Raw genomic sequence first — 21,358 nt, 5'->3', positions numbered from 1 at the left:
AAGGACATATTAGTAGAGAATAAGAAGAATAAATGGACGTGGGCAGGGCATGTAATGCGAAGGCAAGCTAAACGCTGGTCAATGAGGGTAACACAGTGGATCCCTAGAGAAGGCAAGCGTTGCAGGGGGCGGCAGAAAGTTAGATGGGCAGATGAGATTAAGAAGTTTGCAGGGATAAATTGGTCACAGTTGGTACAGGACCGAGGTAATTGGAGAATAATGGCCAATGTTCACGTTGAATTATCGTTCTCCATCGCACGAACAGACATGTCACGTTGGTGCTCTGTGCAGCAAAGCGTTTGGAAATACTTGTGGGGCACTCGCTGTAAGAGTCTTGAAAATAGGTTCTCTTTAACGCTTTGGAAATAGGTGAGGGCACCGCGTTACACAGAATGGACCTTTGCAGTAGTCGTTCCACATTTCACAGTATTTTCTTTGACGCCGATTTTTATCTCCCCACAACGAAATAAACCAATATAAAACCAGCGCAGTTAACTAGAGGGAAGCCAAAGCCTTAACGCTTGCTAATCATCCTTGAGGGTACCTTTTAAACACATCATGCCATCATCATCATCAACACACCATTATTATCATCGTGCGGCCACTGTTCGTTCTACCGGCCACGTTAGGAGGGATCAAACCGGTGAGACCATCTCGTATGCCAAGTCTGCTGAGGCTTCAATACATGGCAGGCAGAGGTATAACACCCTGAACAACAATGGCAGCTCCCGTGACGAAGTAGGTACTCTGGAGATACGCGCCGCCGCCATTGAAGAGAAGCTGGACGCAGCGATCCGTCAATTGGCCATTCTGAACCAGCTGATTAGCGACCTCGAACGTCTGTACAACAGGGCCTTGGAGTCAAAGAAGTACGCACTTTGCAACAGCTACCTCATGCAGGTGAGCATCGCGCGGGATGAGAAGAAGAGCTTACACCAGTACGCCTACCTAAAAGCGGCCAAGCTGGGCCAAGTCAAAGAACAGATAGAGAAGGTGCGAGGACGTGTCTCAGCCAGCGGTCATCGATGGAGTGGTCCAAGGTTCGACTAACGAGTGCGCTGCGGCTAACGGAACAATAAAACGTCATGTTCTTTCAGGAATCTCTGGGGTGTTCCTGTGTGCTAGTTGGCTATTCTTGGGGTTTCTCGGCATGCTCCTGAACAATTCAACCCGTAATTTCGTGCGAATGGCGCCTAGGGAGTGACGTTAATGGTAGCATAAATATGCGCTTGCGAACAGGAACGGGTAGCTACTTGGTGCACGAAGGTGGAAAAATGGGATTACGCAGGATTGTTGAGGTGTGTCTCTGGGAAAACTGCGTTTTGGTGACAGCGTGTCCTGGAAACCCCACCTGCGGCTCCCTAAAACAGCACGGTTTCAGATACTGCATCCGAACAGCCCTCTCACGGAGACGTGCGCATACGTAGGCCCCGCGCTATGTAACGCGTAGCCCTTCACAGAAACGCGGGGCCATAAGAGTTTTTGTTTTGAAATATCTAAAATAACTGTATCGCCTGCCTTTAAGCGTTATTTGAAACGAACTTGCATCACTAAGGCGTCATAAAGTGGGAACGGGCATTTTTATTCCGGCTTTGTTTTGTTTGTTTCCTTCGGAAATTGTGGGGGAGGTCGATTGTAGTAGGGATGGGTTGCGACACAGTCTCGACCTATTTCAACTTGTCGAACAAATTTCACTGACCTGAATGAAAGAACTACTCTGCTCTCCTACCACCGCCAATACAGCCATCAAAATGGCTACGCGGTGGCCGTTATCAACCACCCGCACTATGCCCCAGTTAATGCAATCACCATCCGCACTGATTCCTCAAATAAGGCAGAACAGATGGCAATAGCTCTGGCTCTTACTTGTCGGCCACAACCTAGAATCATAATCTCTGATTCGAACCTGGCCATTCAAAGTTTTACATGAGGGATCTTTTTGGATGTGCTCCAAATTCGTCAGCGAAATCCCCCACCATCTCTTTGGAACCTGTCTGGGCCCGTGCCCAAGCATGGCTAGAGGGGAATGAGGCGGCGCTCATGGCGGCCCGAGAGGTTACACACCGGACCGGCATTGAACCCTTCCCCCACCTCGAGGCCAGGTCCACTACCGACAAATTGATCACTTTTAACGTTATCCCAGAGCACTACCGTCTCTCCCGTCATCTCTACCCAGCAGCCCATGCATCTCTTACACAAGTAAGAACATGGAGACTCCTTCAAACGGGAGCCTCCCCAATGAGATCCCTTCTCCATCACATACACCCATCATAATTCCCCTCTCCTGAATGTCCTCTTTTTGGTGCGTCTGCATCACTCACCCATTGCATGTGGAAATGCCCTCAAGACCCTTTCTCAACATCAACAGCAGCGAGTAGTGGGAGGAGGCGCATGGCAGCTCCAATCTGGCCGCCCAAGAGTCCTTGGTTGAACGAGCTGCTTTGTCGCGACCAGCCCGGTGGCCACCCCGTTTCCTTAACCCATTTGTTTCTAATGAAGTTTTATATGCGACGCATCTCTTTAACTCGCCTTGTCCCGCGTCGTTGTCGCGGTGTAGTCCGCATCCTCGGCGCGGCAGCTGTGCGCTCCGCCGCTCTCACCGCAGCGCCATCTGTGCGGCAGCAAGGTCAGCTCGCTCCCGTTGCCGTGCCAGCTGTGCGTTAGCGCGTAGCTTGCGCTTGCGCTTTTCGCTCAGTTAACACATGCGCATGCGCTGCTATGCGCTGCTATGCGCTGCTCTCTCTTTTTCCGCTGCATATAAACGCGGCAAGTGCGCCGCTCCGCTCAGTCGTTCCGCCGCCGGTGCTCCGATGACATCGTCCGATGATTTGAATAATGCAACGGCTACCCCCGATGCGTTGCATCTACCCCATGGGTCCCCTCGCGGGAAGATGGTATAAATTTTCTTTCTCTGTCTCAACAAACGTAACCAATTTATCAGCCTAGTTTCGTTTTGGGCAGTGAGGGCTGTGCCGCGACCCGACCTACTTCTCAAGCCCCAGGCAGGGAAGTGCACCACAAGAGGCCGGTTGAAAGTTTTTTGGCAAACGAAGGTCTGTGTAATTGCAGAGAAAGAGGTTCAAAAAATTAGAAATATAGTGGGCCACGCATACGTACGCGCCAGGTTTCCCAAATTCTTGTCGCATTGCGTGGCCTCTTTAGCATCCTGGACCAGTTTTAACGCGTGCTTTCCACCGCTTTCTGGCTCGAGGCCCTTCCTACGGCCTCTATCACTAAACATCCAATAGGTCATATGAAAACGAATTCAGTAGCCCATATCTCCGGAAACAAAAAAAACGGCCTCCTGAAACCACGAAGTTTAATCTGAAAGCACTATACCTTTCACCCAGCTGATAAAGCGTTGTGCAAACCGCAACGGCGGGTACGTCATACCCTAGGTTGGTACAGGGAGAGAAATATGTTTAGTAGTCGAGCACAGGCTCATGTATTGGGCTCGGCTCGTGAAAGGCATCACTAGTCCAGGACACCTTGGCTTCGGCTGGCTGTGCCAGGTCACCAGGGTGAGCTGGGTATCCCGGTCTGGGCCGGGAAACGAAGCCCTCACTGCTGGAAGGTGGGATTGGGAACTTCGGCAAGTCTAAAGTGCGTTGGCACAGATGTACTGTAATGTATAGGGGGCCAGGCTTGGGACAGTGAGCACAGAGAGAAGGTTGTTTGGCGGGAAAGATGAACAGGAGGCTGGTGGGATGGGGGTAGGCATTCGTTTAAAACCTCCGCCAAATTGAAGCTTCATCTCGTCAGAGGCCCCAGTGTGGCGGTGAGAGGCTGCGGCAAATTTGCCTTCAATGGGGAGAATTTTTGTGCAGCCAATACGCGGGCGCGGTTGATCTTGGGCACCGTCGGCAACGACTCGGTACATGAAATGGTAAGCCCGGCGTGACCCGCTTTATTGCCGGGGACGGCGGCGTGCCCAGGGGCCGAGATGATACGGATGTAAGTGGTCGTCGAGGATTTTTTGAGGGTAAGTAGGGCTGATAAAGGGAGGCGACCAATCTGGTAGTTTTGGCAGACTGTCTGCGAGCAAGTGAGAATAGTCACTGGTTCAGGGCGGGAAGTAGTGTTCAGTGAAATAGCTATTTTTTCAGCGACATTGCTTGTGATTGCGGTGGTAGCGGCAGCGTTGATGCATTGTGCAGTATACGCAACTACAATGGTTTCGGGCCTGCGCTCGCAATGTAGGAGGTAGTACACAAGTGTATCGCGGTGGGGTCGTTCCCGTATCGCACAGTCAAGGCTGTAGCACGAGAAGTCCTGCAGTCCAGGTGGTAGGTGGCGTACATGTTGCGAGGGATTGGAGCCACCTGGATGCAGTTTGGCAGGGCTAGAGGGATGCGATTCTTATTGCCTTGTTGGTGTCCGGCGGTGTCATAATGCTGTAACGACTTGTCTACCTGTAAGTAGCAGTTGCGGGCTCCTTAGTGGAGCTTAGAGATGGGCTTATGCAGCTCTTCCCACGGGTTGAAAACTCCCAAAGCGAGTAGTTTTGGGGTCACAGATGCAGTGGTGATTCAAAGTGCCGTTTTGTACGCTTGGGGAACCACCAGGGTTAAAATAGAGGTCTTAAACAACAACAACCCCTACTGCTTTACGCCAAGAGTTCGTTTCGCTTCTTTGCAATGCTTACGCGTTTGCTAAAACTTAATCTCCCACGAACGCTACAAAGGTAAGGTAAAAGGGCTTTCACACCGAACGTAAGTATAAGTACGCGCTTCCGAAGTGAGGGATCAAAATGAGGAAATAGTGCTTTGTTCGAAATGCGGTGCATTAGTTGTACTGACAGAGCCTGAAAAACCGAGTATGTGACTCTTGTTGAAAAGAAAACACAACATTAACTACCCCTCTGCCGCAAGAAGAACGATGGGTACTGCGAATGTTTCCAAAATCAAGTGGAATACCAAATGCACCAAACCAGAAGCGAGAACGTGGTTTTTATCGGGACGGTTTACTGCAGTGAGGTTGGGCTCTCTATGCTGTTTTACTGTTGCGGCATTCGAGCGCCTTCATTGGCGCTCAGCCATCGTCACTTAAGAAGGAGGGGTGCGTTTTAAGTTTATATTTGCACGCCAATGCACCACTGTCCAAATATAAAGTGCTTCTATCATGCGAAAATGTTGCAATCGTATAGACGACGACTTCGGGTATTTCCAAGTGCTTCGCTGCACAGAGCACCCACGTGACATGACTGTTTGTGCGATGGAGAACGGTAATTAACCACCGTCATTTGCTGCAACCCTAACCTAACGCGACGTAAAACATACCAAATCACTCTATTAACAAAAACAACCCGTACATTTGAGTTTAGAAAAAAATTAAATTTAGAAAAAAAGTGAGGCAACAAAAAGAAACTAAGAGATAGACCTCATGGGGATAAAAAAGTGAGGCAATGGTAAAAAAAGTCAGAGGTAGACCGGTTGGGGCGGGAACCCGAGACTTCAGAGCCAGTACTCCGTACTCTACATCAAGACCACAGAGCTTGAACCATGGAGGAAGCAAACTGTTAGGAGGGAGCATGACGTCAGGCGGCACAGCTTTGGCAAGCCAACCTCCTCTGACGCCGCATTCTCCTCTCCTCGGGCTCCTCCCGCGCAATGCATTATGGAAGATGCACCACTCTCAGGCCCGCGGTAGCATTTAGTGGCTCCGGCTGGCTGCCGGTGGAGGAGGAGGCGAGTGGCGTTGCCGAAGGCGCCGCCGTACGCGATTTTTCGCCAGCGTTGCGCTCCCACCCTTGTATCCCTCGTATCGAGGAATTACTGTCGCTGTTCAAAGCGACACAATACGTAGATCACATGCTCACGGAGCACCTTCACGAGCTGCGAGCCGAATTTGACGCTTACCGCTGGAACCACGACCGGCTTTGCTCGAACGCGCCGCTGTAAACATTCACAAGCACGGAGCGGCCTACGGGTGCGTGGTGTTTGCCAGGTGTGCTTTGACGATTGCGTTTCCAATTTTTCGGGGAGTTATCGCGCCATCTTTCCTTTACATCATAGCGCTGTAACGAGTGTCCCATCAGCTGAGAGGTTGTGCGAGAAGCTTTGGTTTCGCTCGCGTGCGCATTTGCATACATTCGCCTTATCGGTGATCCGGCATGGTGGCACTTTGTACATGCCACAATTGTCGTGATGATGTCTGTTTTGCGTTGCTGTCTCCTTCAGTGCATTAGAAAAGAAAAGGTGCAGAACCACTGACGTTGGGTGCTGGCGCGGGAAGAACAAATCATTTTCCGCCTCGCGTCGCAAGCAGAACGCGGGCTGGTTGTCCGAGTAGTGCTCAATCCGTTCGATAGGTATATGGGTAACGAACGCTAAATTACGCCTGGGAGGTGAAAATATAAAATTAACAGAATCAAGGAAGTGAGGTCTGTTTGTGAAATAAAATGTGAGGCACGTATGTCGTACTCTGACATCTACGCTTTTGCACTGCGGCCGAACACGACACTTCGACTGCGGCGCACTTCGACGGATCCCAGAGCTCAATAAATAAAGATGTTTTTTGTCTCTCCCGTCCGAACACTTTGCCTGCACGATCAGCCCGCGCGCGCGTTTAGGGTTGCAGGCAGCGCTGCGCGCAACGCCCGGACGGGGAATTGTCGCCGAAACCCGAATACCCGGGCGGCCCGGCAACCAAACGAAACCACGCAGCATAGCGCGGGCAGGCGGGCGGCCGCGTGAGGCGCAAAGAACAACCGCTTGCCTATCACGTGAGGCAAGGCATCTCCCATAAGTCTTTCCTTTTTATTTTTTATGACTAGTCTTCACGATAGTCACGTGACACTCCCTCCTAAACTTTTCTTTCCTCCATGGCCTGAACGGAGCGCTCGTTTTACAGGCGCTCAAAAGAATAGCGCGCGCAGTGATATCACACGTTTCACGTGGGGGCTCTGTGCAGCAAAGCGTGTTGAATCACGTACGCGGGTTCGCTTTCGACCACGGAAAACATTTTAATCTTAATTCTCTTCACCCACGGTCATCATCATTGTCACAGAAATTTGCGTTCCTTCAGTGTGTTCTAGGCGTACTACAGATGAAATCATTGAAAAAGTAAAAACCTTGCACTAAAAAATCAGCTCCGCTCCATCAGCTCTTGGTTTGAAAAAGCTTATTGAGCTTATCGGGCTCACCTTTTCTTTTCTAGATATGCTTTGGGGCAACAAAACTTGGTTACGCAAAATGGGATATTTTTAATTGTAGTCGAGCCTATATCATTGCTACAGGTCAATTGAATTACTAAGCAATTGATAATAAGTGGGTAATATGGGTTTATTTCCAGTTCCCTGTCATTTCACTCCTGCTTTTCTGGATTGTAAAATAATAATTTATATTGCAATCTCAACGCAGTCGATGATTTAGCCTTGGTCAATCCCCTTAGAGATACGAGCCAAAAACATCAAGCATCATCATCGTCGTCCTTATATTCCTCATCATCATCATCAGTTCCTCATACCACCTGCAACGTAGCAGCGGCCGCATTCGCCACTCCTGCTCTTCTGCTAAGTCTGTTGGCGTTTTCGTCTTTGCGAAGGGAATACCGTGGTGAAGCATGGCAACCTCAAATCCAGACACCACCCAAAGTGGAAGTGGCGGCGTCGTGTCGACTGGTACATCTTGTGAAGAGGAAAGTACGCACGACATGCGCGCCGCTGCGATTCAAGAGAGGCTGGACGACGCTGCCAGGAAGATTGCCCTTCGCAATCAGCAGTTCCGTGACTTGAAACGTCTCTACAACGGGGCAGTGGAGAACGACAAATTCGCCCTCATTGCAGCTACCGTATACAGATGCGGGTCTTGTTGGAGGTGAAGTCCAGGTACTACCAGTACGCCTACATCGAAGCTGAGGAGTTACACCGCGTCCAAACAAAGATAAAAAAGGCAAAGGCCAGTCCTACGGCCTGCAGTGATTCGCCGAGTAGTGGAGTCCTCGAGTATCTGTTACGCTGCTTCCAAGAAAAAAATAAAGGTGATGTTTTTGTATGTCATTCATCTCTTCGATGCGTACTTTTTCAGGATGGCTGTATTTGGCATGCATGGCAGAAAAATATTCCGTCGTTTTGCAATAAATCAACCGCATGACCAAGAATCAAGGGGAGCATACAGTAAACATTCAGCGAAAACGCGCCGCTGTTTTTGCACAGAAGTGTCGTATTAGGATTGTTGCTTATGTTATATGGCGATGCAGGCATGACGCTCTGTTCCGGCTGTTGTTTTCCCGTTTGGTTATTCGCGTTGGAGAAAAATGGTGTTCCGTATTTTGGGAACATTAGAAAGTTATGCTGCTCAAACCTTGCTGTGAAACCTACAATATTACAATTTACTCGATTTCTTCGTGTAACCTTCTATAGGCTTCTCACTTCGGGTACACAGTGCATGGCCAGGTTATTACGGAGCAGTATGCCAAAAACAAGTAATGCGCATGGCAAACCTAAGGCGACGGCTAGTTTCCTGTGTAGCTGTTTTTAAAACGAAGGTGCTGCAGCTTGACTTCCATTCGTGCAGATCGTTAACAGAAACCTCCGCAAGCCGAAGTGGAGAGGGGAAATTCTAGGCCCAGAAGTGTGAGGGAAAATGAAAACGAGGCAAGAAGCCAAGGCATGGGTATTGGTAGCACGCGCTTCAAGAAAAAAATGTTTCCCTTGGTCAGGATCGAACGTGGGTCCCTCGCGTTATAAAACCGGCGTCTCTCCGATTGTGCTATCGCCGCGTACCCAAGCCTACCTCAAGCAATACACATAGTCATGCGATACTCCCACGCGGCTGTACAGCATTTCGTTTGGGCTTGTAGTGAGGGTGTCGGCTTTTGGTTTAGGTTTATTTGAACTGGAGTATGTTTCGTAGCTAATGCGGGCTTCGCGGCTGTGCCACCACACAGGCCGCTAGCCCGTTCATCCTGATCTTGCAGGTTTTTGCCCGCATCATCGCCGACCTACTACTGCTTGCCTTGCTGGCTGTATCGTCAGCCACCCCGGGAAGCTGCCTGCCTGCTACCAACGAAGGCGAACCTTGTGTTTGCCCCCTCCCTGGCACCCATGCTTCCGGACCTTCGGCAAAGCCACTCCTCCCTCCGTGGATCGTCAAGATAAATCTAGCCACCCTATCGCCGTCGACAACATCTCCTGCGCAGCCTATAAAGCCGCACCCAACATCCAGCGCGCACTGTGGGCTTCGCGGCTGTGCCACCACACAGGCCGCTAACCCGTTCACCCTGATGATGCAGTTTGGTAGTTCGTATCCCACGTCTACTAAAAAATCAAGTAATTACTGATTGGTGCAGCTGCCGAGCCCACAGTGCTGCTGTTTGCTTGTTACAGAATGCGTGAATGTCATACGTGCCTTGTTATTGCTATCGGAAGATGTAGAGATGAACCCAGGGCCAGATATTCTCGCTGAGCTGAAAAAAGTTGTCACAGGGCCAGTCGACAATAATATCTGAGATGCAAGGTCTTAAATCCGAGATAACCACCACTAACGAGACTATCGCCGATCTTGGAAAGCGCATTGCTGTCTTGGAAAATCACTGCCAAATTCTTCTAACCCTTCGAGCAGAAGTAGATGCAATAAATACTAATACCGATGAGCTAACTCACCGGGTGTATGACATAGACGAGCGTCTTGACGACCTCGAGAACCGTTCCCGGCATGACGATCTAATATTCTACGATCTCGCTGACACTAATCCGAAGGAAACATACGCTCAGTCAGAAGAAATAATAATCACCACTGCCTTGAACTACTTCAAATAACAATAGAAACAAAAGACATAGAGCATGCACATCGCCTAAGGCGGCACACCAATAACCATAAACGGCCTATAATAGTGAAACTCTCGTCTTTCAAAACTAAAGAATCCATCCTTTCACACGGCCCAAAACTAAAAGATGCAAAATTTAGCATTGACGAAGATTTCCCATACCCTGTTCGAATAGCCCGGAAAGAGCTCGTTGCTTTCGCTAGGAGCAAATCTGTGCCATTTTCACTGCGTTTTCAAACTTTGCACATTGGCTCTAAGCGATACATTTTCGACTACGAAGCAGGACTTGTCAAGGAAAAAACATAGGGATCAGTACGCCGTCGGCAAGCGCGCCAACAGCCACGTACAAGCGTTAAAGCTAAGCTTTCATTTTCTGTAATTTATACGAACATCCGTAGTTTTCTTCCTAAGCGGCGCGTGCCCCTGTCTGATCTATTGAAGTCATCTGGCAGTATTATACTTATATTGACCGAAAGGTGGCTCACTGACGACATTTCAGATACAGAGGCTCTGGCTGACTTGCCGCACTTTGACCTTTCTCGTCACGACCGTGAGAACGCACGTGGTGGGGGCGTACTCATCGCGACTAGCAAAAAGCTATCTTGCTTCCTTATCAACATTGCCTCACAACTTGAAATATTGTGGGTAATGTGCCGTGCCCCACCCGAAACAGTAATACTCGGCGTATGCTACAGGCCCCCTCGTACTGATCCAAATTTCGCCCGCGAACTAAATGAAATGCTATCTACGCTTACTTCTAAACACCCCACCGCCCATATCCTCCTTTATGGCGACTTTAAATTCCCAAATATTGACTGGCTGAACAAAACACAACTAATTACAGGAAATACCGAAGCAAGAGAATTTGTCGATGTTTGTCTGAACTTTAACCTTACGCAACTGGTATCCGAACCAACACGTGTAACTAGTGAATCTTCGAATATTTTAGATCTGATACTAACAAACAGCCCCGAAAGCTGAGAATCTATGTCGTAATTACGTGAAATCAGTGATCACAAAGTCATTCATACTACACTAAACTTCAACCCTAAAACACGCCACATTTCCAGCAAAACAATTACTATGTACAATAAGGGTGATTATGAAGCAATTAATAGCGTAGTGCGAGATTTCCTGCCTGTGTTTGAATCGAATTTCGGTTCCCGATCTCTTAACAGTAACTGGTTAGTCTTTAGGGACAAAGTAATCGGGTTAGCTAATAAATATATCCCCAAGATGAACTTTCCTGCCAATAAAAAAAACCATGGTTTTCAAAACGTTTAAAAAGTCAAGAAAATAAAAAGAAACGTCTCTTTCGTACTTCGAAACTTAATAGTACTGCGTGCGCAAGGGACAAGTACTATGCTGCAGAAGACGCATATTATGCTGCAATTCGAAGTGCAAAACAGACGTTTTATCGCATTGACACACCTAAAATTCTAACAAATAACCCTAGAAAGTAGTTCTGGGAAGGTATAAACCCGCAACCGACACACTAAATAACGCTTACTGACCATAATGGAGAGGAAGTTAGCGACGCTAATTGTGCCGCCGTATTTACCATCGCGTTCTGCTCTGTGTTCACTAAAGAAGCAGATTCGCCACTTCCCTCGCCACCTTCTACGACGTTACCGATAACGTCTCCAGTGGAATTTTCTGTTGCTGGCATTTCGTCCCTTATCGACAGACTTATACTTTCATCATCGGCTGGCGTAGACAACATTCACTCCAAACTGTTAAAACGCTAAACAAATTATTTCAGTGTGTTTTTCGATGCTGTTCTCATTGTCGCTTGAAACAGGAATGTTACCAGACGACTGGAAAGTGGGGAAGGTCATTCCGGTCCAAACAGTCACCCCTAAATTACCGTCCCATTTCACTAACCAGCATCTCATGCAAAATCACGGAACACGTCATATACACTCACATAATGCACTTCCTGAACGCTAACAATTTCTTTCATTCTTCCCAACATGGTTTTCGCAAATCTTTATCTTGTGAAACACAACTAGCGATATTTACTCATGATTTGCATGCTAATCTTGACCGTAACCTCCAGACTGATGCAATCTTTCTAGACTTCGCTAAAGCTTCTGACGAAGTACCACACAAACGCCTCTTACTAAAAGTTCCCCAGTTGAATCTGCACCCCAAAATTCTAGCATTGATTTCAGAATTTATTGCTAACCGTTTCCAGTTTGTCGATATTAAAAATAACCATTCTAGCTCCCTCTCGGTAACATCGGGCGTCCCCCAAGGTTCTGTCCTCGGACCCCTTCGGTTTCTAATATATATTAACGATCTACCCATGCATGTATCTTCTGACATCCGCATGTTTGCCGACGATTGTGTTCTATAACGCAAAATTACTAACCCTTCTGATCAAACTGCGCTTCAAAATGACCTTAACCGTGTACAGCAATGGTGCGACCTGTGGATAATGAAGCTTAATCCCACTAAATGCAGACTCGTTTCTTTTCAATGCCACCGTAATCCCTTGTATTTTTTTTACGTAATAGCTAACTCGCCTCTTGAACAAGTTCAACCCTATAAACACCTAGGCGTCACCTTAACCAGTGATCTTTCATGGCGCACGCATATCACGAACGTCATATCATCAGCAAACCGATATCTGGGTTTCTGAATGCGCCATTTGCGTCGTGCCCCACTGGACGTCAAACTTCTCGCCTATAAATCTTTTATCCGAACTAAACTAGATTATGCGGCTCCCATATGGAGTTCGCACCAGGTATACTTGATAAATTAATTAATAAATGAAAATGAAAACCGCGCCACTAGGTTCATTCATTCCTCATATTCATATGATATAAGCATATCATCCCTTAAACGAGAAACTGGTCTTTCAAATCTTTCAGTGCGCCGACGCATCACCAGCCTTTGTTTGCTACACACGTTTTTCTACAGCCCTCTTAATCAAGCACCCTACATCGTCCCACCGACGCGCATATCCTACCACACTGCCCACCCGTATCAAATTGCCCGTCCACATGTTCGCACTACTACTTTTTCTGCCTCTTTTTTCCCCCATGTGGCAGTGGACTGGAAAGGCCTTCCCTGTGACGTGCCGGCCATCACGTGTTCATCAACATTTAAATAGAATGTCACCATGCACATTTCCATTTGACGACCTGTGTACATTTGATTTGATTGATTGTAGGGTTTAACGCACCGACGCAACGCAGGCGATGAGGCGCGCCGTAGTGGAGGGCTCCGGATTAATTTTGACCACCTGGGGATCTTTAACGTGCGCCGAAATCTCGTACACACGGGCGTTTTTGCTTTTCGCCTCCATCAGAAAAGCGGCCGCCGCGGCCGGGAATCGAACCCGCGACCTCGTGCTCGGGACCTGTGTACATTTATCTGTACCCCACCCCTTATGTAATACCCCCTACATGGGGGGTCTTAGGTATTAAAGTGATGTGATGTGATGTGATTGTGTTCGTTGATTTAACTCGGTTGCATGCATAAAGCTTCGGTTCGTTGACTGATTTAGTTTAAGAAAAGGGCAGAACTGAGAAAAGTCAAGTTAAAGCGGGTGAAGACCGCCAGATCCGGTATTTCTTAAGTCGTCGCATTTCAATTGTACAGGTGTTTGAATTTATCGCAGTAAGTCTTTTGGGAGGGTTAGGGGGGCACAGCGGAGCCACGAGGGGAGCAGAGGTGCGCTTCCATACGCCATCTTGAGTTTTAGGTCATGCGGGAAAGCCACACTCCTCGCGTAAAAAAGCTGCCGCCGCGCCAGTGGCAGCGGCGAGGAGGAGTTGCGAGAAGCGGCCGGGCAAAAACTGGCGCACGATATTGGACCGCTTATCAGATGAGCGGGCGCCGCTGCCATTGCTTCCACAACCGCCGATGCCCAGTTGAGCAGAACTGACTGAATAGGGGTCTTGTGCGCAGCACTGAAAGCGGGCTTCCCGTCGGACTGGAACCCGCGGCATGTGGCAATCAGATGCGCTGCTCTTGCGCTACGCGATATACAGGAACTCTAGCTCTGCTTTCTGATAAGCGCCACGGCAGGGGGACAGGCGCGGCGTTTTCGCTTCCCAGAACTTGGACGTGGGGCCCTATTCTCGACTGCACAAATGGCCGGCAATTCATGCAATTTGCCGGAAGTCTTTTCTGATTGGCTTTCAGTTTTGGTCACGTGCTTCCGGTTGACAAAGTGGTTGTGTGTACTGTCGTCATTTTGACGTTTTATGACGTTTACGGACACCAGTTGGAAAATTTGCCTTATTTCTCGTTACTAAAGGCACATAATTCTTAGCCGGCAATGAAAAACCAGAATAAATGCAGCGGACATGGCAACGTAAGCCTGTCTTTGCTATTCAACAACAATACTGCTTGTAATACACACCCCCTCTGTGATTGGCTGAGAACGCGTGACGTAATTTAAACAGTTGGCGGGAACGATTACGTCAGGCATTGGCAACTTCAGCCTGAGTAAAAGTGACGTAATGCTACGTAACAGCTTGAAAATGGCGGTTGTTTTTGTCGCAAAATACAAGCAAATAGGGCAAAAAAATTGCCCCGGCTTACGGCGCCGCGAAAGGTGCGGCAATTTGCAGCAGGCGTAGTTTCGCATGCGCGCTGTTTAAAGCATGTTTCCTACCGAAACAAATTATAGTTTCAACTGTTTCCAAGTCAGCGATCATGGAGCATACAAATAACGTGCAGTATTTTGTTTTTATGTTTGGTAATAAAATAAAAATTATTTGTTTGGCGTAACCGAAACATAAGAGGGCAGTACAAGCCTGTACATGACAAAGAGAACCCAATCTATGACATTTGTCCACACTCGTCCTAGTAAGCTGTTGGGTCACATGATCGAACTCAAGAGAAAAATAACAAAGAAAAGTGACTATTTGGTTCATTACAGCGCTGATTGAAATCGAGCTTGACGAATGAGTGAATTGGCGACATCGGTATGCTCCGCGGTTATCAGGCGTAGCGCTTCGTTGCTCTTATGTGTCATACAAGCGATGGTCGCTGCCGTCTTTTTCGGTGGTCACGCCATAAACTTGTAACATAGCAGCAGACAATGGCGTGGCGGCGGTGGCGGCAGGGAAGGTGATAACGCAACAATGCTCGCATTGAAGCAGACAGCCCAGCTATGTTACTAAAAGCGATTGAAAGAAATAAATAGATACGGTAAAAAAATCACGTGATGTTCTTTAGCTCCACATCCCCCTTTCGCTCGCTTTTGGATCAGCGTTACTCGATCGCCTTGTGGTGTTGACGCCAAATTTGACCTCCAGAAATGTGTTTTTCTTGTCAGCTTCAGCTACCGTCTTAATTTGTATAGTACGTGCCAAGTGTTTTTATATCTTTCTTGCACAATATTTGATACCTTGGTAGCGATATTTATGAGTGACTCGTCAAATTAAACTGCATGTCGTCATAGCTATAGGTGCAGCGCGTCACTGATTGCTTACGTCGTGCTTACGCAAAAAAAAAATGGGCGAATTGACGGCAATTCGTGCAGTCGAGAATAGCGACCGTGATCGGTCAACACGATGTAGGCGATAACACCTGAACAGAAAAGCAGCTGCATTCGGTGTCGTTGTGAACTCCTTTACTGAACAGGGGCGGGAACGAGCAGCGCCGCAATATGAAGGAGGCAGTGCCTGTTTTGTAGTTACAGGATTACTTGTGCGAGACATACGTTTTAACATACGAAGGGTATGTTCGAAAGTACAGTTGCCATGTCTGCTAAATCTCGCCGATGCAAGTGTACAGGTAGATGGCGTAAGTACTCTTTTAGTGGGTTCATTAGTTGCACTTATCAAGATGTGGTTCTTTATCAACTATACAGACACCACTGATTGAGTTCCCCTGATAAAAGCTGTAAAATTCAACTATGTAGTCATTCCGATGGGTAGCTTCAGATAACTAGCACATTTCAAGTCAGTAAATGGTGCCGTGGCAGTAGCAGTATCGGCTTTCAATTTATTGGGAATGAAAGTAGGTACGAGCAAGACTGTTAGGGTGCTTTTTAATGTTGATAAATCATTTTACGTTGGCAGATAAAAGAAGGTTTTTCCCTAGACAATGATTTGTAACAAACTATGGAGAACAATGAAGTCTTACTCTAGTTTCAAATGTTAAAAATTGCACAACGATATACTTTTCTCCCCCCAAAAAAACCAAGCCAGCCAACTGCTAAAATGCTTAACTCATAATATCTTATAGCCTGTCATTTCTCTCGCTAGGAGCCTGTCAGCCAAATAGGGTAACCAGTTTCGAAAGACACCCATGTAGATAGAGTCGTCTTTTCCAAACAGAATTCTTAGTTCCGCCATTGCTTACAATAACACAGTTTCGTTGAGTATATCGCTGGTTAGGGCATGCAAAAGGCTCGCATATTAGGAGGTACTTCTCTTAATTCAGGTTCAACAAGTACCCTGTATTTTATATTTGATTTAACACACTCACATTTTAAGAGTGTCAGAGGGCAGTTGTTCTCTACAGGCGCTGAATGTCTATAAAAAGAAAGAGTGCCCTAAATGTTGGCTGAAAATCTGCCTGAATTATTGGTTTTGTCACGTTTTGCTGCAACTCAAAATATAGACACTTATCAAGATAATGCATTAGCCATACATGCGTCGTGTTGCAGAGCAGATACTGCGGCTTAGGTAAGGGACTTATGTAGAAACAAAGACGGCGTCAGCCGTGTACAAACGATAAGCAGGAGAGAAAAATGTTTCAGCGCAAAGTTGCACCCCGTATTAAAAAAAACTAAGCCGTTGAACGCAACATGAAGCTGTCAGAAGTGCAGAGCGTTGATTCGCCAGAGCAGAACGGCGCCGTTATCCGCTCACTCCTACCACCCTTCACGCTCAGCCTGTCCGTGTCTCTCCCCTCTCTTGAGGAATTGAACTAAGGTTTGTCCTGTGAAATTCAATGTTTCCGCCTTCGCAGTGCCCGTGCGCCCCCGGCCTAGAAGAGCGCGAGCGAGAGTTTGTTCATTTTTTGCCTGCTTTCATGTCGCTTGTGCCGGCGCTATACTGTGCAGTTTTTTTAAGGCGTCGTTTCGGGCGGCCACTTTTTTCGCTTACTACTGGAAACACCAACCCTACTAGTGTTCGTAACTAAATAAAGGCGGGGGCGGCCGTTTGATTACATATATCTTGCCTCAAATGTACCCGCCGTTTTCTTTCGCACTAAACAACGGGGAGATGCATGACAAGAGTCAGCGGTTCACGAGTGTTTCAAACGGTTATGACTACATAAACCACCTATTTTTGGAAATTGGTGTGGTACAGCGTTACGGCTACGCCGTGGGGCTTTAGTTGGGTCCGTAATCTCGCTGCAACACCAAATTCCTGCAGTCGCTTGGCATCGAACAGGGTGACAGCGAACGAGCTACGAAGACCGGGCGGGCATCTGAAGCACTCTGCACTTAAAACCGGCGCCGCCCCTTCAAACGCCGTTCGGGAAGGAGCTAGCGAAAAGTTGTCAACTTTCGCGGGGCTACTCAATGGCAGAAATATTGTGGCATGGCGCATACGCCATTTTGTGACTCAAGGGAATGACCAGCGAGATGTAATAGGATGCGAACTACGTAAGTTGAAGGTGTACTACATTTAAAGTTTTGATTTCTTGAAAACCCTTTGTCCTTACACTCTGCCTCAAAAGAGTTCGAGATACAAAATACTCTTCCTAAACAGAGTTCGACATAGAAAATATGAGCTGGAATACGCACGTGCATGGCTCAAGCCACCAGGAAAAATCGCGTATTTTGAAACCGAAATTGAGAGGACATCGCCCATTCCGGCCAGACTGAAGAGACATTGCAGCCGGGGAGCGAGCTACCGGGCCAACCGGCCAGCGGTGCCAGCCTGGGCGCAATGACACAGCCCTCGAATAAGCGCCCTCAGCGACGCTTTACTGTTCTCTAGGGTAGCCGGAGGTAGCACGCGGCGGCAAGGCCTGTCTCTTCCGCTTCTTGGCCGTTTCCGCCATTCGCCGGCAAGTGCTGCGTTCTCTTCGGCGGAGTAGTTTGGAACGTTTATAATTGATTACAAACGCATTTCACGGGGCTCACAGTCGTTTCCTACACAGTTTAGTTACGTACTCCTTGTTCAAAAAAGTTTGGCTTAGTAGACATTTGTGAGCAGACGGCATTCATTATTACCGCTTTTCACAAATTGGCGATTCCATACCGTCCTCCTATTAGTCGTTCAGTACGGGGAAAATTTAGGGGCTACTGCTTCCACATATTCGGCAAGGGGATTTGGAGATTTCAAGACGAGGTTTTTTTTTAGGTTATTTTAAAAGTGATTTAGGTGTAACAGCCAGTAGAGAAAAGAGCAGTGCAGTCATCGCCGCCGAGGAGAACAGTGCTGATTTCACATTCCGAAACAGTCACTTTCTTGTAGTTGAACCTTTGCAGATTGACTGTACGAAGGAAAGCTAATAAAAGCTCGCGATTACTATACTCCCTCGTGCGTTATTTCTACGCAGTGTGAACAGCACGTTTCAGGGTGGCGGGGCGTACCTGCTGTGTATGACGAAGTGATCGCCGCACCAGCGGACGCACGAAAGCGCGCGAGATGGTCTAGGCGTTTATCTAGCGGAGACCATGTATAAGGATTTATTTATTTATTTATTGATACTGTAACCCTCACTTGAGGGTCATCACAGGGAGGAATTAAAAAAGACAATACACAATGACAAAACAGACATTAGGTTTCGTGCTGCCGGTAGTACAATTCTATCGAACACTCAAACGCTTTGACATATGAACTAGTAACAGCGTACTCTGGAAGTCTATTCCACACTTCTATGCTATAAGGAAAAAAAGAATTCTTAAAGCCATCTAGACGCGCCCAAAAAAGGTCTTAATGGGTGACTATGGTTCAACCGAGCTCCTCGTTTGGGTGGAGGTTGTATGTATGTGTCTTTATTTATTTTCATTTCGCCTCTTATAATTTGAAACAGGAGTTTTAACCTTTGCTTTTCGCGGCGCACTTGGAGGGGTTCTAGCATACATGATTTTTTCAGACTTGTGACGGATTCTGTCCTCCGGTACCGCGAGAAAATGAAGCGCACTGCTACCCTTTGAATTTTTTCTAGTTTATCTCTCAGTGACTGCTGATGAGGACTACATATAGAAGACGCATACTCCAAAATAGGGCGAACAAATGTCTTATATGAAAGTTATTTGACATCTCTAGGGGCCTTACGTTTTACCCTCCGCATTGCTGAACGGTCTACCGGCAATGGGCTCTTCGTTCTCTCGGTTATCTCATAGTGCGCCGCCGGCTGATAGAATGTCTCTCATCGTATCGGCCTACCACCTTCCACCTCACCGCTTTGCCTTGTTTTTCTCCCCGTTTTCCTGCTCTTCCCAACTAGTTGCTCATCGGTGTCCCGTTCGTTCACTCAGTTAAACAAGGCACGACTGTCCCTTCAAAACAGCAGGAGTTGGCGCCTAAGTGATAAAAAGCTTTTTTGGCGGCACTAGGGACACCGTCTGCCATTAGGTCAAAGCCATTTTTTGTGCCGCAATTGCTGCACACAATGATTTGGTAACTAGTGTAACTCTCGCATGGTTCCTTTGATGGCTTGCGGTCCACTTGAATAAATCCTTCCATGGTTTCCATCCTTCAAGGACATAAGTCAATTCACCCCCCCACCTCCCAGAGTATGCACCCACTGTAGAGAGGAGAACGAAAGAAAACGGATCCGTCCAGAAAATTGCTCCCTGTTTATATTTTGCTTCTGACGTGAGAGCGAGCCTTCAAGCGCGAGCTGTAGACTGAGCCGCTTTGTCGCAACTCGGAGCGTTTTAACAGGGGAGGTGTTGTACAAACACTATGTTTGCCGTTGCAGAAAAAAAAATACCGCGAGATGGGCGAGCTCTAATTATTATAAATATAAGAAAGGCCTGTATATATTCACTTGAATTTTAAATCTGCGCCTGCCTTGTACGTCATCATGATCATTAATTGCATCGTCATTTTAATTATCGTCATCATAATCACCAGCATCATCATCGCCACCACTATTGTCATCACCATCACCATTAGCCTGATGGTGAAGATAATGGTGCCCTGCAGGGAAACTGCGGAAATAAAAACGTCTGGGAATTTTAACACGCCTCCTTTGTATTTCTGTCAACTAGCTTTCCGCTATTTTGTGGTATTTTTTCCTGCAATGATGAACTTACGGTTCTTTCAACAGCTCCACTTTTAAAGCGACACTGAAGCGAATTTGTCAACCTCCCGTTTTTGCTTGCACTGCGTAGACTGGCTCAAATTAGCACACTTTGCATCGTTTATCTGGTTGACAAGTCGGTAAATATTTTACAAAGCGCGAAAGTAGAAAACCTACCATGCGGGGTTTGCGGCGGCTGCACCAACTGAAGGCTGTGACGACGGGAGGAGACGCACCGTGACTGGACGATGACTAAGATTAGCAACCAAACAACTTTCGGTTTCTGTAAAACAACGTGCTTGACATTCGACGGCATCGTTGGATGGACATTATCAATACCACAGTAATCGTCATCCCGCGCTTCTTCCATGTTGTCGGTTGTAAAATGCATAAGATAAGCCTCCCAGGACGGCTTGCAATCGTAGCAATCACTAGCCGAGGCCTACGCAGTGGATGAACGCCCTCCGCGCCGCCACAGACGCTCAAATGCCATGCGCTTTTCCGCCATATTTGGAGCTTGCCTCCCTCATGCCTGTATCGTAAAAAGCGTGTTCGCACCAGGCCAAGGGTCTATTGATTCTGGCCTGTGCCCACTGCCCGCAAGCAGTCGGTGTTTATGGCAACAGCACGGCAACGAGAACTCGCTAGCGCGCCAGTGCCAGCCTGCGCTCGTTCTGTGAACTAGTTCGTGGAGCAGTGAACGTTCCGGCCCCAAAAAAGGTGAACGCAGCACAGAAAACATCGGCGGAAAACGAAAAAGTTAACTTATATATATAAAAAAGAATGTACTCGCGGAGATTCGAACTCGTGACTTGCAAAACACTTGCAGTGGCATATCCAGCGCTGCAGACCACTCGGCCACCGGCGATATTTTTTATTTCCTTTTTTTTACATTTCTACAAGTCAACGATATAATAAAAAGCGCCTGACCTGTTTTGGTTGGCGGAAACTATTACAAACATCAAATGATGTCAATTTTTGAAGCAGTGGCAAAATTCCCGCTTCAGGATTTTCCACTTTATACAACTCCCACAGATAGTTCACTTTTTCCCTGAAATATGCGCTCACAGTTTGCGCATTGACATCCGCAAGGCGCACCGCCATCCGAGAGCGCCAGATACTATACAATTCTACAAGCATAATCATATCATGCGGTACATCGTCTTCATTGTTTACACTTAGGAACCTTATTCCATAGGGTGTCACTGTAAACTCCTTCTTTAGGGTTCTCATGAGGACCTCCCAAAAGAAAATGGCATCCCAACAGCCTACAAACACATGTTCTGTAGTTTCAGGTTTTTGACAAAGAACGCACAAGTTGTTCCAAGCAGCAAAAAGACCTCGCTCTTGCATCCATGGTTTCACAGGGAGTGTTTTGGTGCGCAATTTAAAAAAGAAGGTTTTCACAGAG

The 21,358-nt window shown here is 47.5% G+C and overlaps 1 pseudogene; it reads left to right on the top strand.

Moving 5' to 3' along the window:
* Positions 1-558: 558 nt before the first annotated feature.
* On the top strand, positions 559-10,074 carry LOC144159785 (uncharacterized; annotated as a pseudogene).
* Positions 10,075-21,358: the final 11,284 nt, after the last annotated feature.

Source organism: Haemaphysalis longicornis, unplaced genomic scaffold (genome assembly GCF_048455015.1).
Source record: "Haemaphysalis longicornis isolate Haplotype H1 unplaced genomic scaffold, Haemaphysalis longicornis Haplotype H1 scaffold_10, whole genome shotgun sequence".
Classification (NCBI taxonomy): Eukaryota; Metazoa; Arthropoda; class Arachnida; order Ixodida; family Ixodidae; genus Haemaphysalis; species Haemaphysalis longicornis.
This window is presented reverse-complemented; position numbering and strand designations above follow the sequence as displayed.